At 41.2% G+C, this 19497-nt stretch overlaps 1 long non-coding RNA gene across 1 annotated transcript in view; it reads right to left on the reverse strand.

The window, feature by feature from the left end:
* Positions 1 to 19497, reverse strand: part of LOC142063005 (uncharacterized) — a 32674-nt gene that overhangs the window by 10109 nt on the left and 3068 nt on the right. The window contains exons 2-3 of the long non-coding RNA XR_012662607.1: positions 16400 to 16476; positions 361 to 411 (exon numbers count right to left, since the gene is read on the reverse strand). This is a non-coding gene — a long non-coding RNA (uncharacterized LOC142063005). The remainder of the gene's footprint in view (positions 1 to 360; positions 412 to 16399; positions 16477 to 19497) is intronic.

A 19497-nucleotide genomic window follows, 5' to 3' on the forward strand; every position in this document is an offset into this window, starting at 1 on the left:
CAGTGTTCTGTAAACATCTAAGCTCACCAAAGCACGTTCATTTATTATAACATCGGGGTGGCAGTAGCTATGCCACTGCGGTGCGTGCCCGGAAATCCAGGTCTAAAAAAGAGCTATCACATAAAAATAAACAGGACTCCCTGGTCCAGTTATTTAGCAGAGCATAAAAGCAATTGAAGAGATACTGAGGAAAGCAGTCATGGAAAATTTAGGTCATATTATTTAAATACAGTTTTATGGTTATGTTCCTTCTTTAGCGTTTTTCTCTCCCTGTGCTTTACTGTTGTTTCTAATGATGATGGCAGCTGCATAAACATCAAGATCTTTGAGTGCTCTTCTGACTATCAATGCCCAATTTACCTTTCAATGTTCTAGTAAGTCCAGATGGCCCAATAAAGATATCCTCACTACCTGTAAAGTAAGGAGAAGGAAATAAAATGAACTATAAGGAGCCACTCAGCCTAGGTCCATTAGTGAGCTTTATGAAGTCCAAACATTTTAAAAACAAAACATAAATTTAGTACCAGCATATTTCAAGCAAACGTAGAGCTAAAAAAAGAGCCTTGCCACTGTAAACCTGTTTTGCCAATACCAGTACTTCTGTATGCATGAGATTTTCCATTTGATTTCAGTGGATCAGCCTGTTGAATAACTTTTTTGCCTTGAAATTCTAGCCTCTGTTAAGGAAAAGGCTTTAACCTCAATTCTAAGAAGCAGGGAAAAGGAGCTTGAACATTGTCTAGGACTATAGCTGTGGTTCGCAGATTGCTGGTGGTTTACAAGTTCATGATAAAAAGACCTGCAGAACCACACTGTCTTTTCCAAATGTTCAACTGAAAATGCCAGGCGGGCGTATGGCAATCTGCAGTCATTTCTTTGTGGCTAACAGCAGCCTATAGCCCCACAAGTCTGGGAGTTGGTAGTCTAAGCTAGATTAGGTTTTAAAGGAAGGATAACAGCAAGCTATATTTGCATTCTACTAAGCCAGGTAATGCATAATATAATAAATGGTTATTCTCAGTTCTTCATTTGCACCTCATTTCTTTAACATCCTCCCTACATACTCTATGTGCCATTGATAACTCGGTTTTATATTGTACCACTTTTGAGTGGCAGAAGGGCTGTGTGGAGGGGTGTGCTTTATACCAGACTTTAGGGCCAACATTTTCCACTACCGAAGTCCCAAACTATGTCCTTTAGCTGCCCCCACTCAGGCATCCAAATAAGCATTTGGGGATTTAATGGAAGAGGATGGCTGTTCACCAGATGTCCATGGACATATAATTGATCTAGGCTATATGGACATCAGTGTAGAATTTGGCAAGATATCAGCCGGGACGTTAGTCGTTAAACCACAGAAAACAAGGCTTCATATAAGGATTTCACTCTGGATGGAAAAGTATTTAAAAGAGAAATGGTAACAGAAAGGACTGAAAAGGACTGGACTACTATGGGCCAAGTACTAGAATTTCTGAAGAATCAGACTTGGAACTGATCTGCCCAAATATTTTGATGAAAGACCCTGGCACAAACCATCAGAAAATGTGAGTAAGACTTGCCAATGATGTAAAGCTGGGAGGATCAATATGCAGGAGGATCAGAGTGCCCTACAGGAAGAAAGGCATTCCTCTGGGGAATTGAATCATAGTAATAGGATGCAAGAGCAAACGCCTAGGGACCGAGAACAAGAATTTCTCCTCTAATCAGTCAGAAGCAACACAGGAAGAGAAAGGCCAAAGTATATTACAGTAGCATGTATAGATATCAGTGTGTTGCAGCTGTGAAACAGGAAATGTGATCTGAGGATGTGTCGGGCAAAATAATTACAGCAAAGGCTGGGCGTATGAGTGGCACTGTACACGGGCTGCCTGAGACCTTCCCCTGAGCACTGCATGCAGCCTGGTCACTCATATTCATTATAGGACAGGTGCACACAGAGGAATTACTGAGGGTAGGAAACCTGTCATATCAGAGGAGGCTAAAGCTGTGATTATATTTTTATATCTCTGACCTCCAAAGATCCCCGAGCTACAAATGTGTTTTTATGTCCACATGGCATAGCACATTACACACGGAAATATTAGCTCAGATATGACTGGATGTTTGGTGGTAGGGCTACATACACAGTCCCTGTGCCTCCGCTGGAGCCTCCATCTTCTTGTTCTTGCCCCCAGGCTGCTTCTCTTCATCGCACTGACACAAACATTTCTGCAGTCACCTGGGAACCTGGGAATGGAGTCAGAAAATTGATCCACCCAAAGAACAATGTGGCAGCAATAAAAAGGTCATTTTTCAAGATCAAGTCTCAAGACAGTCAAATACGTCTGGACTTCTTTGAAATCTGAGATTTGCTCAGCCGATGGCGACTGGGGATCTCGGGGAAAATGCATTTTCACTGAAAAGGCAGGCCTTCACAAAGGTCCCTATCTGGGCTTGTGGAAGGTATACTGGGAAGAGACAAAGTTAGTCGGTACACACCTATTGGAGTGGTGAAGAAAAATTTGTCAGCTAAGGAACAACACTGAGCAGGAATTACTGAAGAAAGTGGCTGTGAAATCCCAGTAGTCTGGGAATTAGAAGCTGGTTTTTATCCATGGGAGCAGGTCAAGTTCTGGAAGAGCCTTCCAGTGGGAAACAAGCGCTTTAACTGGTTTTAACAGGAGGTTTGTCCCTTAGGGACTGTACAAGACAGCTTTAAAAATAGTTGGACATGTCCTCTGTGTCCAAGGAAGTCCCTTCCAGTGACCTGGCACGTGTGGAGCCAAAAGTTAAGTACCCGCCTCCGACAATTTCTCTCACAGATCAACCACACAATGCGCAGGATAGGAGAACAGGGCTTCTTGGAAGGAACGGGTCCTAAAGTAAGTGGGAGAAGGGCATATCCTAATCTCTTTTGCTGATCTGATGCACAGCATTCATCCCCATACCATTCTTCACTTTTCATATGAAGTTTTCTATCCTGGGCAGATTGACTCCAAGGGTTTTAAATACACAGAGAAGAGGAGCTAGCCACTGAAAAGAAATGGTTGCAATAAGGATGGCTGGTCCTAACAGAGAAAAATTCAACTCAAAACGTTAGATGAGGAATAAAACAGGATTTTCTTCTGCACTACCCTAAAGCTGCAGCATAAAGCTGGGATGTTGCAGAGGTTTCCTTTAGTGGAGGACTGTCCAAGAAGCATGGCCACGGCCTGGGTGCCTGTCACAAGTGCTGGGGTCCCAATGAATTCCCACTGTCTGCAAACCTGCAATGACACCTACTGGTAACCAATCAAAGATGTTCCTGCTTACGAACAATGTGAGCCTGCTTGTTTCCAAATGTAAGAGATTTTTTTTCCTATCCCGGCTTCCCATCACCAAGGTCCTCCACAGTGGTTTTGTATATTCTAGTGCAAGAAGCTGGGCTCGGTTTAGCCTGGCTTATTTGCAAACCACTCATTTACCGTTTCTACCTTCTGTTCTGAGCTGAATAACCTATGCTGGAATACATCAGTGTGTGTGCCTAATGTGAGTGGGCATTGGGACATCATGAGTCCTCCTGCCTGGGGCCAGGTGTGTACGGCATGGTCTTTTCATGGAGCACTCCTATACTTCCACACTAACAGTTCTGTTACCCTACAGGGCAGGAGTTGCCCTTAAACTGCAGTCCTCGGCACCCAGCATCTGATTAACCGCTCTCTGTAGGCCTTGGAAGGTGACCCTCTTTATCTGTGGTTGTCAGCGATAACACCTAGAAAATCACCCATTAACTGGTGAAATGAAGCAAGCGTCACTTCAAATAAAATAGTCCCACTGCAGACAGCAAGGGAAGCCAACAGTATTTGATAAAAGTCTTGTTTTAGAACCTAACACCGGAAAGTTTCAGAGCTAATGATAGTACATTTCCTTCAAAAATCCTTTTTTCCTCACCTTAAAATGGAGGACTGATGGTGCGCTAAGCACTTCACAAACCAAAGGAAGGCAGCAGACATGACCAAACTGAAAAGTCTCAATCCTCAGCTCAGAGTTTGCATTAGGCTTTCTAATTTTGAAGAAATAACATGGAAAGAAAGGGAGGAGTGTGGACGGAAAAAGTGAATATATTCTGAAAGCTGGATGGGTTTTAATATGTATTCTGTCAGTCCACAGAACACCACAGAATGATTAACACTCATACAGGGTGCCATAAATTACAGGAAAAATACAAGCAAAGTAATTACTCTCAGGAATCCCACATGAGACTTTCTTACTGAATTCCTCGGATTTGTCCCAAACTTTAAATTGTCTCCTTTGTCTTTTTCTAACAGATTTCTGGGTAGCACTACAGCCATGCATAAATCATGAAAGTTCCCTAAATTGTTTCTGAGGCTGTAACAGTTATTAATTTGCATTAAAGAAAATCCACAGCGAGAATGTTCCGTATTTGTAAATAGGTAGAGAGTTGGACAGACGGATTATCTGTTGGCATCCCCGAAGAGTACACAGCCTAGATTAATCTCATTAACTTTGGATATCTACACAGTAGACATAAATACCTGAGGGCTAGTTTTCCAACTTCTCTCTACAACTAGGAGAAACAAGTACTTGAAGGGCACACTTTGTCTCATCCTAGACATCTGGAAATACCTCTGCCAGGGTGAGATGAATTGTGCCTCAGAGAAGAACCTATTTTTCCCTTATATGGAGACATGATATATATCAACCTTATACAATACATATAAAAACCTTGTATAAAAGACCCTATAAGGAGAGTCTGGACAACTGTCTGGTGTGGCAAATACCTGACAAATATCTGGTGTGAAGCGATGAACTCTCTCCCCTCGTATTAAGAGAGACACCTTCTTGCAACAGCCTTTGCTGTGCATAGGATGAACTTCTACTGCAAAGGCATTATGAGCTCTGCCCTGTTAATTCCTTTCATGAAGGGTTTACAATTTTTAAATTAAATTTTCAGCTGAAGGAGGTATTGCATTGTGATATGATCACATTACTCCACATATTTTAAGGCTTACCTTTATCTCTTCGATTAACACAAATGAGATGTAACACCCATAACAACGGGTGGTCCAAGGCTGGGTGCCCAAAGCCTCTTACAGTGGCACAAAAGCGCCCAGCCAGGGGCATACCAATGAGTTGTCACAGTGGCAGCGCCCACACCCGATGAGGAGGACAACTACTGGAGCCCATTCTGTTTACATCATATTTGTTTTGGTTTTTTTTCTATCAAATCACCCCATGGTTAAGGGTCTCTCCTGTTTGAGACACCAGCAGCAAAGTCAGCTGCAGGTGTAAATTCCTACAACAGTTCCTACAAGTTTTCCCTTCCATCAAGCATAGCGCTTCTGGGCGCTATATAACTACAGTCACTGAGGGGCAATTCCCACCCAGGGTAGAAAGCCATCGCAGACTGCAGAGCATTATTTCAGCCCTTAATTTGGGCATAAGTGGCATTTTGCGTATCCAAAACTTTCTACGGTAAAATAACATGTAGAACACACTATCTTTTTATGTGTCTCCAGAAAACAATTTAGCTTCCAAATGGACTAGTTTGTCCGTGGTTATAACAAACAGAGAGCTAATATCGCATTTACTAAATTTGGCAGATTTTGAAATCTTCCTTTAATTAGAACTAAATACAGTCTGTTCTTGAAATTCATTTATTTATACTCGTCAGCATCCCCACTGATATAATCAAATGAGAACTCTGTCTGCAAATATGTTTTTCCTCCTGCATTTAGAGCTCATGGCATTCCACAACACTTTGAGGCCAAAGTCTGCGACTTAAGAGAACCAATTCTTTGGCAAGAGTCACTTCTTGTGAAAATATTTTTGGCCCAGAATGACAAGGCTTATGTAGCTCCCCACAGTTGCCTATCACTAAAATACCACAAGCTATTATGGAATGAACAGGAGTCACGAGGCTAAGCCAATGTCCTCTGGATCACTGAAAATCCGAGAAGCTGATCCAGTTTAAGAGTCTGTCCTCAGAAAAGGTAGATTTTTTTCCCCCAAAAATCACATTATCATTAAAACTTGTCTAGCCACCTAAGACGATAGCATCTTAAAGGTGAAAGAATGACGCTACCTGTTACCTCGCCTGCATGAATTGCCAGAATTCAAATGCTTGTTTTCACAGCAACAGCTAGCTTGAAACGAGCAGTCACCATCAAAAACCACTCAAGATACTCAGCGTGATTTGATTAGCTGTACAGAAAGGCTGGGTTAGCAGCCCTTCTGAATTAGCAGCTGATGAGCTGTTACAACTTGAGCTTCTGCATCCCCACTGTGTGTAGCACTTGAGCTTGACTTCCCCTCTCCAGCAGCCTAGCTAGCACAAGCTTAAAGGGCCAACTAATTTGGACTACAGCTTAATGTGGGGACAGGGCATGGGTTAGTATTACAGCCAGCTCAGGTACCTGCACAAGCCATGACTGTCACTTCAGGGATTGCTGGATAAGCATGAGTGAAAACAAGAGTATGACAGGGAGCTAGGTGTGTCAGGGGGCTGAAAAGATAGTGGGTTTAGTCCTTACGTCACTTCAATGAGAGCTGAAGACCTTGAAAAGTTTTTTCCAGAGGTCTACTCTACGTTAATTTAGTGTTCTCAGGGTTTAGGAGACAAATATCCTTCACACAAAACTCATCAGGACAAATGCTGCCGAAGAGTGAAAGCACCTGGGTGAGGGAAAAACTTGGTTCTTTATAGAACTACTGCAGAGTCGTTTCTCTTCAGATCAGTTCCTGAAGCATCTAAGTAGAGGGATGCCCAGTTACCATCCCTGGGCATGACTGGGATAACCAGCAGATGCTAATCTCATGAATTTACACATGGTACCAGCATTCTCAGACATACATAAAAGCTGCAGGGAAAATGAGTGTCCTCCTTATTGCATAATGCCCTGGAATGCCACAGACACTTCCAAAGAAACTCTGGGAAAAGTCTTATTAGGGGTAATATGGCAAAGCATCCTGAGGCACGCTACAAAAACAAACAAGGAAAGGCTGGGAACTGAGTCAGTAGAACCGGACTTTACTCGGCAAAGGCCAGTACTTCACATAGTGCAGCACGTGCCTCCAACCCTTTTCAGGTATTTTTTCCCCTCAAGCCCCAAACCTGAGCATTATCTTTTGCTTTGTTGTAAGCAGAAGGATGGTGTCCCTGGATGCTGCCAGATACAAAGATATGCAGTTTCTGGACTTTCTCAGGGAGTGAGACTTGACACAGGAAAACCTAACATGCAAAAAGCCCCCTTTCCTCCACCTTTTATAATCATTTATGTCTCCCTAAGGAAAGACGAAACAAATGAAATTTCACCAATAGAGCACTGCGGCGTTTTATAGTCTTTTAGCGACGAAAGTAGCAGCAGAAAGTTTTGGAAAACAGAATCAAAGCTGCTGGATGCCAATATGCAATTAATCTGTTTTCATTTGCTACTTCAGGTTTTATTAATATAACAGAAGAAGAACCAGGGGATCAGAGCTGAATCAAACACTTCACACCAAGAAGATTCAGATTTTTTTTTCTAAAATCTTGTTATTTTCGAGCATGCAATAGAAACCAAATGTCCCCATCAGGATTAGGCCATAAGCCACCCACAAAAAATAAGCATTGCCAAATATAAACTGTCCCAATTCTTTTTTTTTTTTCTGTCAGCAAACAAAACACCATCAGCTTGTTTACACAGAACAGTAACCAGCTTTGCAATTAAGTAAGGCAAAAATTCAACAACTGATTTGCATTATTTTCCATGCAAATGGGGCATTTATCAAGCCAGCAGAAAGGCAGGAACAGCCAATTCCCTCCAAGGAACAGCACAGGGCAGGTTAAATTGCATTGCTTGTTGATATATACACAGGAACCACAATAAAAGAGCAGCACAGTATGAAGGGCCAACCATTTCCATTTTCCTCTGAGAAGCAGTTAGTAGGAATTAGAAACTGTTAGTCACTGCAACGTGTGGGCGCAGGACACAGAGGATAATCAAGAACATTTTCAGTGAGAGCTTTTCTAAATCCATAAAAAAATTTATTAAAAAGTTAGCTCCTTACCCAACACTGGAACTACAGTGCGAAGAATAACTGCTTTGCATGTAATTGGTCCTGATGCCACCCCTGGGCAAGGCTCAGTGACTTACTCCCTTTAAGCTGCTACCTGCCAAAGGCAGGGTTTGTCTTGATCCCTGTCTCAGGATGCATCAAGCACAATGTTAGTGTTCATATAAAAGAAAATGACGGTTAAAATACCAGAAAACTGCTAGAAATATGGGGGAAAACCAATTCCACGTCAGGAGAACTGGGTACTCCATCAAAGGTCACCCAGCCAATGCAGGAAATGACAACTCAGGCACAAAATCTCTCTACTTTTGAACTTTTCCAAATGTGATGCATTAGGACTTAACTTATTATGGAGAGATTTAAACTGCAGGCTAAGATCTAAGCACAGTTTTACTTTTGGATCAAAGTTGGATTAGAAGTGTTTCAATTATTTCTAGCCATCTTTTAATAAAGCCTCAGTTCTGTGGGTATTTGTTCCGTGTATTTTTACGCAGAATCGGGACCAGCTTAAGATTATGCCACATAGCTAGGCTTTGCAGATCTGCATAGTAAGGGCACATTGCTATCGCTTGGAGAAATGCTTGTTCACCCAATTTAAAAAAAAAACAACATGAAGTAAATCAACATGGTGTTAAGAAAATTTTAGTTTCCAAAGATGAGATCATGCAAACTTCACTTTTCTGTCTGTTATTTACAGTGGGTAGGCAGAATTCTTGCAGTTGTGCTTTTCGACAACCTTCGTATATTTAGTCAGAAATCTTTGTTTCTGGAATCTTTCTGTGTTGTCATGGAAATTATCACCATGTCCCTAAGACTAGGATAAGAATTTTATGACAAATTACAGGAGATAGGGAAGGAGAATATTTTGGCATAAGACAATACTTACAAGGCAAAAAAATTCACACAACATTTTTGCACCCTTAAAAGGCATCCAATTAAAGATTACTCTCTAGTCTCTGCCCATTCTTTACAACTAGGCAAGTACAAAATCTAGCGGTCTGCAGAAGATGTTTTTTTGCAGGATTCAATACAAGGCAGCCCATGCAGTCCAAGGAAGATTGGCCAGGCCATCTGGGGCTGCTTACAACCATTTGTCCTAAGCATCATGCTCCAAAACCTAAGAACAAGGCATACCACAACAGGAAGATCTCCTTAAGATTTCTGACCATTTTAATACCTGAATCTTGCAGACTGTATCTCTCATAGACACCCTGTGCAATCACCAGGTCTCTATATCTTTATAAAACTGTTCCTACAGGAAAGTCATCTGAACAATACCCAACATAGATTTTTAACAAAAGGGGAAACTCTTAGTACATAAGGAAAGGGATCTGGAAACTGATTTTAGCAGAGGAGAGAAAGACGCTTCCCCCCGTTACTGTACTATAAACTTTGCAGAGGTATCCAAGGCATGTGGCAAGCAGAGAAGAAAGATCTTGTAGAAGGCAGAGACCTGTTGTTCTGGGCTGTATTCTAGGCCGTATATGCTGCCCTACCAGCTCTAAAGAGCCAAATGCAAGGGGATTCTTTAGAAGGGCATTTTCTCAAGGAGGGTGATTCCCCTTCTGTGAAGGAACCATGTTCACACGCAGCTTCCAAAGCAAAGGGATTTGGCCAGGCATGAAAATTTGTGTCTCACAACAGTAAGTTAGGTAAATAGATTGTTTGGGCTGAGAAAGGCTTTCAGGGGGTCACCTTGAGTTGTTGAGTTGCCAGATCTAAAGCAGGTTTCTGCTACTCCACAAATCAGGCAAGCTCCAGAAGTCAGAGCACAGAGAGCTGAAAGCCAGCTTTGTCCTCACCAGGCCTATCAGATATAAGAACCAAAAGGTTGACTGGGGTAAGATACTAAACAATCTATCTCTTCCTAACACTCCAGCCCTGCTGCCTTTCACGGTTACCTGGACTCACTGATTAGAACACTGAAGAATGCAAGATTTCTGCTACTTTCCATTTAGGGCATAATAAATGACCCACAAACCAAAAAAGCAGTTCTGCAGCTGTCTAGAAAACAAAAATAATTAATATGATTCATATGAACAGAATTTATATTTCTGATATTTTTGAAGTGAAAAACAAATCTTAGGAAAATATCCAGGATTTTTTGTCTTCTTCCTTTTTTTTTTTCCATGAGAAACATTGCTGATTATTTCAGTTTTCAGACTATTTCTTAAAATTAATTAATTAATTAAAATTAATTAACTTTTAAAAATTATTTCACAGATAGCACAACACAGCAATACGTGGAATCAAAGTAAAGGTATTTCAAGCTTTTGCTACATATAGCCAGAGCACAACTTGCGTTATGTGCACTGGGACAGGCTGCCCAGGGGAGTGGTGGTGTCACCAACCCTAGAGATATTTAAAAGATGTGTAGAAGTGGTGCTCAGGGACATGGTTTAGTGGGGGACTTGGTGATGCTGCGTTAACAGTTGGACTCATGATCTTAAAGGCCTTTACCAACCTAAATGATTCTATGATTCTATATCTGAGCTGCTTTTAATCCAGTTCTTGGAAAACCTATAAACAGACTCCATGAATTAGATCCTGGATTTAAAAAAAGCTCTTAGTAATTAATTGAAAATATTTTTTATTGCTGTTTTTACTAATATTGGTATTCAAAACTATAACTACTTCAAGAATTTGGAGTTTCAAGATTTGATTTTCCTCGCTGCTTTCTAAGTAGCAAAACCACTGCTTTCATTTATAAAAGTAAAGACTTTTCACATTCAAAGAGATTTGGCAAAGTGAGATGGCCGGAAGACAAAACACAAAAAATCCCAGGTGCTTTGATTTTCTCCTTTCAACACGATTTAACGTGTTCAAGTAGCAATTTCGACCATTTACCAGTAGAGGGCAGACGCTGACAATAATTTGAGGCTACAGCCCTAAAGCCACAGCAAGCTTGTGGTTAATTAAAGCGCTAAAGCTGAGAAAAGGAGTCGGATGCATTTTAACACCATCACTTACTCATGTGTAAGTATGATAAAAGCTCTCCAAACAGCTCTCATTACAGCTGACATAAAAAAAGGAAGCTCACCACTAAGGGACGAAAATCCTACTTGAAAAACAAAACAAGTCCCTTATTGTCTTCCTGTTGGACAGTAACTAATTTCAGTCCAATTATTTATTTCAAAAGAATAAAGAAACTTCCATGTCTGAAAACCACACGGAAAAGTGGTTCAACACAAACACTCTGGCCCTGGTAATGGTGCCAGCTCCAAAGAAGCTGCACCGTTGGGGTTAGGGTGGCTTTGAAGATTCGAATGGCTGGTTAAAGGCCTGCACAGAAGGACCAGAGAAAGACAAACAAGCCTCAAAGGCACAACACACACCCCCAGACCTGATAGCATCCTTTAGCCACTTCAAAAGAGCTCAGGTCTGTTTGATATTCACTTTTCCTCCTTGAATTTGGAAACATGTAAACAGAGAGCCGGGCCAGCAGCCTTGAGCTGAATGCAGGATCCACAGAGGGAAGTGGGAAGGCTCCGTGGCACAGCTGGCCTGGCCTGGCTGTTGTCAAACGGGAAGGCCTATCTGGTGCCGGCCCCTGTAGATCAAACAAAAGATACGGTCCCTTTGAGAATATATGACTATATACATTTGGGAACTTCCTGGCCTGGCACAAGTTTACCGTAGAGGATTTCGTGCCAGACCTCCTTTGCTTGCTGTCGGGATTTTGTTGCAGTTCTTGAGAGTTGCCCGGCTCCTCTGAATGACCCCAATCCTGGAATTTGCTGTGTACGTATACAGTCCTCAGCCTCCATAATAAGCTGTACACTTTAAACAGCTGAAGAAGAAAAGCCAAAAACCCTCACCCTAAAGGATGCAAATCCAGGAAGAAAGCAAAAATAGCGCAGTGTTTATAATTTTTAGGTTAGTGAGAATTTTATGAACCGTCTCATAGTTGGGGGCCTGACTCAAGATACTTGAAAGCTTGAGGATGTCAAACCTATAATTATTAGCTACTGGAAAATCAAAGAGAAACACCCATTTCACAAACCTCAAGCTTCAGGACATAAGCCAATCTCTGCTTGCACCAAGAGCTTCTTTTTGAAGTAGGTTATTTTAGAAAGGCTCTTTATGGAATTTCCTCTGAAACGCCCTGTCCTGACGTCTGCTGGAGATGGCAAACAAGAGTCAATGAGCCACCGGTCAGATGGGTTAGCAGTTCCTCGAGCAGTAAGATGCCTGCCGACCAAAATATGTGGTCAGCAAAGCATGTGAATAATTCCTCAACAGGGTTACTGAAGACACCCCTGCCAATGCTATTGTGTCACCACTTTTGTTGCTACTCTGTTAGAAAATAAGGGGGGAAAAACACTTTGTCTGAGCTTCTGTGAGTTGATATTTCTCCCCAGAGCCCTTCACCAAGAGAAATTTCTCATCATGCCACCGACTGTCGCTCTGCGGCCCACATTGAGACTGCCAGCCTGCCTTTAAAGTACCTTTTTAAAGGTCCCACAGAACTTTTGCAACAGTTCTTGCTCTGCAAAACAAATTCCTGTTGCCCTCCCACCCTTGCTCTGCTCACCAATTGGATCCCACCTCCTTCCTTCTCACTTAAAATTGGGGTCACTTCGCCCATTTCCTGATGGTGATGATGACATTGCAGAGCAGGGTTTGTAAATCCCATCACTGCTACCAAGAAGACCCCAGGGACAAAAAGCTAAGGAAAAAGCATCTTTGGTTAATGAAGTTTTTCCCTTCACCAAATTTTTGAAATTCGGGGGGGTGAGCTTTCCAGGCTCGTCTCTGAATGCGGTCACTTGTGCAAACAGGGCTCTACTGTAAAGCAGAGAAGGATAGAAACGAGATCTAAAGGCACCTGTCCATACGCTCTTAGGCTTCTTCCCTTTGCTTTATCAGGGTGCCTTACATTAAAAGGAATCTCGCAGTTTAAAGGTCGTGTCAGTCTGCAGCTGGCTATGAAAGGCTCACCATGAAAATCCTTCAACAGTGAGTGAGTGACTGGGTGGAGATGGCCTATGCACAGCCCCTCTGCAGCTATTGTTTGGCGTTTTGTCTGAATAGGTTTGGAAGCCTCTTCCATGAAGAGCTGCTCTTTTCTCCTCCTCTGCCACTTACTTCTCCCACTTTCATGTTTTGTACTTCAGAGCTGTGCTGCTTTGCTAGCCAGGGTCAGCACAAGGTCATGACTTGTGACATGAGGTTAATGTAGTTGTTAAGTAACAACATGAGTCTTTTCAATGGCATGAATATTCCACCCCACCCTCTCCCAGACACACACACGCTTTCTGTCTCCTGGCTGAAGCCTCACTTGAACACTTGTTTAATGTAAGGGCAGTCAGGCGACTGTCTTGGACAACATGCAACGCAGTTATACATATTTCAATTACCACATATCCAGCAAAATAAGCTATTTAATATGTAGCATTGAAAGATTTCTAATCACTTTAAAAAGTTGCGCAAATATTGCAACAGCCTTTTGATAGCTGAAAATGAATGATAAATATTGACTGTGCCGTCGACACTACATTGTGAACAAGAACAGAAAAGTGCAGGTTGATCAAAATCTCTACATTTGCTACAATCTGCAGTATTCATTTACTTTAAGGGGGGCTGCATATGCTTAGGAAGCAGGTCAGGTGATCTGGATGAGACTTTTGGAGATGCAGATGTGAAAATCATGGAATTGTATTTCAAGTTTGCAAATTTTTGCAGTCAAAGCACTTTGATGTGAGGGTTGTCTTTGGGAGGATGAGAAGGAAGAGGGAGATGAAAGAAGGTTTTAGAAAGTGTTAAGCCAAGATACTCCAATTTTTTTCTCTACCTTCTTCCAACAAACACTAACAAATGCATTATTGAAGCAATACCTTAACAGATATTTCCCATTTCTATTTTCTATACTTTAGATGAACATACTCCATGCAGCCTGTGATTGTCCAGCATAAACGATAGCAGGATACTGGGTCAGATATTAGCATCATAATATGGTACAAGGCCCCTGTTTGATAACCACATGCAAGTGTGAAAGGGGCAATAGTTAGGGCTGGAGAAGAGAAATCCTACCGACTGTCTGCTTTGCTAATGACACGGCTTTGTCTGTGTCTCTGAATTCTGAAAGGGGTCTCAGAATAGCTATTTACCTACCTCCCTTAATCTGATGGGAACCTTTTGATCTCAGCTGGATCTGACCACTCAGTTTACAAAGTACAATTAAAGACAGATAAAGCCTCCTGAAAAGAAATCATTCAAATCAGAAGACCCTGGAGAAGAAGCCCAATGATCACAAGTCAGAAAGCTGCAACTTTAGTGACTAAGATTTTGAATCCAAGATCACCCCTGAAAGAAGAAAGGGGCTGAGGCAAGCTATACTCGATGTCTGGCTCTAAATATGAATGACAGCAGCAAGACAGAGCAAACCAAGCAGTACAACTTCCCTCCAAGAAAGGGAAACAAAAATCCAAATCTATTAGTTTAACAGACTTCTCTATCTGCAACAATCACACAGCTGCAGACTTGTAAACCCTTACTACTGTGCCAGATTTGTAAACCACCAGGTATTTCACAGCTACATTTCACAGTTTGACAGAGCTATGAGGAAAAGAAAGCAGATCTCATTTCTCTAGAAAAGTAATGTCAAAGCATTTTGAAATGGTTATTATTGTCAGAATTGGGAATACCACACCATTTGGGGCTTCAGTATAAACTGCAAAGCTACGGCTTAGTATTTGCAGCCAATACTAACTAGTAGAAACATAGACATTCAGAACTGAATTCCTCCTTGATGCAAGTCCCTCTGGAGGGTGCTGTACTCAAGAACTGCTGTCTCATAAGGTGACACATCCAAGCAAGGCCATGCTAGTCATCAGAGATCCCCCAGGAGTCAAGGACAGGAAAGGAAATCAAGCCGTGTTGTTTTTCTCTCCAGTTGAGTTGTTATCCAATTAATGGATGCGGTGGTGAAGCTATGGAATGAGTCCCAAAGGACTGGCACCTGTCAGGCACTGCCTTGCTTTTGTTTCAGACCTCCAAAGGACTATTTGAGGTGAACACAGAAAAAAATACATTCATTTACTATTTTGTGTACAGCGTAAAATGTTATTTCCAAATCTCTTTGTGTTGCTTGCTCAGTGATAGTTTTGTTGTTCTAGATGGGCCTGATGTTTTACAGAAGCCAGAGGTACCAGGTTTTGCTTTAGACAATTGTCACTGAAGTAGCTTTAAGAGCAACTGTCATGGTTTTATGTGGGTTTCTATGAACTTACAGCAGCTGTCCAGTTATAAAACAGCCTACAAAACATCTGTGAGAGGCCCTGGAGTAGGCAGTTGGTTCCTATATGCCACAGATGCATAGACAGCAGGCGAGTTAAACACAGCAGGACAATTAGGGGCCCAAGGGAACATGGGCTTTTCTTTCCTAAAGATGTAGTGAACCATTTATGAGGGAATGGTCAGAACCAGATATGGGGCAAACTACAGTCAGCACAATCTCTGTCTCCTTCTCCCTTGCTCTGCAGGGGATTTCTAATCTTGACTTGCACCTGCTCCTTTCTTCCAGCTACGCTAACTTTCCATTGTATTCAAGACTCGCCAAAGGGCTCAGATCCCAGGGTCTCCTCTCTAAATTCTAGCTAAGAGGGGCTAAACAGGGCCTGGGTCCACCAGCCAAGTATTACCTCTTGCCCATGACAATTTCTCCTCCCCAGTCTTTTCTCCAGAAGAGTGATTCTTCTTTGCTGTTTACTTTCTTGGTAGAAAGTAAGACACTGCTCATCCTCCCCCCTTATACTTCTGTTGCCAGATTCTTCTTCAAGACTCTCACTGTTGATCTGTGATCCCTGCAAACTATCAGCGTTGCATGCAACATGTGTGGTATCACGTGTATCAGTACTTGAAAACAAATGATAATATGTTTTGTCGAAACGCTGATTGTCGGGGGAAATATGTCAAGGATCTAAACACCAAGCAGGGAAAGAAATTACTTACCATGACCTATGTGCATCACAATATGATGAAAAAGAATAAAATTTAGGTAGCATATATAGTAAAGCTTACTAAAGCACAAAAATGCCTCTGAAGGGACATCTAACACTAACAGCATTCTGAATGTGTTATTTTGAATGGCAGCTTTCATAAGGTAGTAAGACATCACCAAATTTTTGAACTAATGCAATAGAATACTTTTTTAAAAATTATATAATGAGAAGTGAAGACAGAATATAGCTTTTCATCGTGAATGCTTTAAGTAAAGACAAAATTTTGTTACTGAAATAAATTTCCAAAATTAATATATGGAGCTAAGGATAACTGGGTAATGTGCTATGCAGTAATAGAAGCAGACCGAAGAGCTGTAGGACAGAGCCTAGTACAAAAACATTCCAGCAGAGGGTACTCATACCTTGAACATCCCAGTGCCGGTGTGCACTGTAATGCTCCTGAGGCCTGGAGGGACAGCGCTGGAGGACAGTAGGGGACCTTCAAGAATAAGCAAAGCACTGCAGTGAATGAAAGAATGCCCAGAGCTGCTGCTTACCATTCTCCTGTCACTAAAGAGCTTCATTAGGAGCAGCTGTGAGTAATGTAGCAAGAAAAAGAACATAAATCAAACTTTGAAAATGTTGCCAAATACAATGATTTATAGGTTGTTTCCAAAAAGCTGCTGTATAACCCTCAGTCTTCCAGGACAAGCAGAAGGTCATAACTATGACAGAACAGCTGATTGATGAAACTATCATAAGCATATTTGTTATGCTTCTGTAGCTAAAATGTTAAAGCTACGGGAATGCAAGTCCAACTGTAAGTAATATTATCAGAGTATATGTGCTCATACCAATACAGGATTGGGAAATAAACAACTGAATATAAGCACACTTTACCTGCATATGCTTGTATGCATTAACTGGTCTGAAAAAAATCCTACAAATCTCTTTGCTGAAGCAGTGACGCCACTATGAGACCTGGGTTTTGAGCAGGGCTCATTCTCCATGAGACCCTAGCTTCCAACACAAGGGGAGATGCTGAGCTAGGAGTAGCCAGGACAAAAAGGAAAAAGACAGCCACTCCTCAGGGAAAAGGGAAATTAAGCACTGAGATTATTTTATTATAAAGGCATCTTGAGAGCAGAGCAATAAGAAAAGCTCATGCTTCAACTATCACATAATCTGTACCTTTAAGACCAATTTGGACTTCAGCTGCCATATTTAATCTCATCTTAATTTGTTGGAGTCTGACCACACATGGTAAGAGCTTGAGGACTCTTCTTCTGACTTAGCTTGGTGTCATATAAGGACAGGTATCTAACCTGCTCCTTAACCTACTACCCAGACTTGCTTGGAATGCTGTTTTAGTCAAGCAGAGAACACATGTGTTGCAGAGGTACCAATGTACTGAACGATTTAGCAAATTCTAATTTAAAAGTAGCAGAACTTTGTTGGACATCCAGTACTGGAAAGAAGAGTAGGGAAGTATATTAGTGTCACCATTTTGTTTGCAAATAGACAACTAACCATAATAAAAAAAGGGATAGCTATATTAATTTTATTATTATCTTACTTGAACAAAAATACTACTTGGATTTCTCCTACGCACTTTTGTTGCTACTTTGGCTTGCAAAAACATGGTAGATATACACTGTTCTGTGCTAAGATACATGGAAGCAACATCTTGACACCAAGCATCCCCAGAAAAAGGAATTTCTTTATGAGGTATTTAAAAGATAGCCTTTTAAGAAGTGGAATTTCATGACCAATATTTAATAAGACACAATTACTGAGTACCAAGTTGCCTTTTACCTTGTTTTGAACCCTAAGCACCAAATTAACTGCTACTGTAACATCACTACTGCAACTTAGAGTCATATCAGAGATAAATATAGCATGCCTGTCTTTGACTTGGGGCCTTATCTGGCAAACTCTTAAAAAAATTCCACACATAAGCCTTCCTCTCCCCAGCAGCAAATTAAATGTTTCAGGAAGCCTTCCTTTTTGTAGAAAGCAAGGCGACTTCTGGATGAATTTTCACCATTATCAAAAGAATAAATAAATATACAAGCTGATGTAAATAAGAATAAAAGCAGCCCCCTGAGTTCTATTAAACACGGACTTTCTTTGTAGTGCTGTAGTGACTAAACTTCTACGTGCCTCAGTTTCTGAATCGGTAATACGAATTGTAAACTGGGAGACTGCCAGGAGGCAAATCTGCAAATTAATATCTGCAAACTGTTTTTTGATGATTAGGTAAAAAGAAATTAAGAAGGACCAAGCATTATGTGTAAAGAAGGCAAACTTGCTAGTGGACTCATCAGGAGAGGGAAACTTCCATGGAAGTTGAGGAATGTAGTTAGACCAGAAATCAAAAGATGTTATGCGAGCTGCAAAACAAAAGAAAAGCATCTTCAACCACAGGAGACAATTGCTGTATCCATGAGGTGGAGCAGCCAGTTCAAACTATTGTTTCTGGTAATTCATTTTTTGAGATCAATTTCAGACCTACAGTTGAAGAAACTGTTAACTAGCTAAACCCTGCTATACAGATAAATAAGTAGGATGTTCCTCAGTCAAGCAGGGATGCAGCATTTATGGGTTTGGCTTTTTTTTAAAAAAAATATACAAGGATCGTTACTTTGACCATTGAATCTTCTGAACAATGCAAAAAGGATAGTACTAGAAGTGAGTGCTGCTTCCTGGTCTTCATAGTTGAATAGATTTAGTATCAATTCACTTCATGTCAGAAAAAAACGTAGGATATATACCAGGCAATATGCCCAGAGCAGCTGGTTCTCAAATACATCTTCTCTGAGGAGGACCAACAGTGTAGCTGTTGCATTTCGTATGAGTTCAGAGCAGGGCTCCATATTTCAAACAAAAGTGAATGTTAAAGTGGGCTATGACCAAAAGCGCAGTTTTGAGTACAAGGTATGCACTTCACTGAATATTATATGATAGATCTGTGTTCTGTTTCACCTGATGTCTCTTGAGTTTTTATTACAATGATTATTAATGATTATTAAAGGTATTTCTTGAGTACAGGCAGAAAGATTTGTGTTATGGTATGTACTATCGAATCAAATTTGGGAGAGAAGGTCTGATACCATCAATTGGCATGGAGCAGCCTCCTTTCAGAGTTAGGTCCATAATAGGAACATGGTGGTCAAAAGACAAATGAAAGCTCTTCCAGTGAAGGTCTGTTTAAAATATCTGACTGCAGTCAGAGACATATTCTATTTCTTAAAGTAACTCCTTCATATAAAAGTCAAGTTCCTTAATTTTTCTGGTAAAAATACTTTTACTTCTTTCAGTATTTTGAACCTCATACAACTATGGGTGACTGAGCTGTCATCCCTCATGTCTTACTCAAAACTCTTTAACTCTTTTATTTTGTTCAGACTGCAGAATCTTAATAACTTCAGCCAAGCAAATTATTCATAGTAAGCCTCCCCTCCTTTCCATCCCGCCCCCCCCCCCCCCCGGACTTAGTAGCTTTTTGGCTAACTTTTAT

This window comes from Phalacrocorax aristotelis, chromosome 11 (genome assembly GCF_949628215.1).
Source record: "Phalacrocorax aristotelis chromosome 11, bGulAri2.1, whole genome shotgun sequence".
Taxonomy (NCBI): domain Eukaryota; kingdom Metazoa; phylum Chordata; class Aves; order Suliformes; family Phalacrocoracidae; genus Phalacrocorax; species Phalacrocorax aristotelis.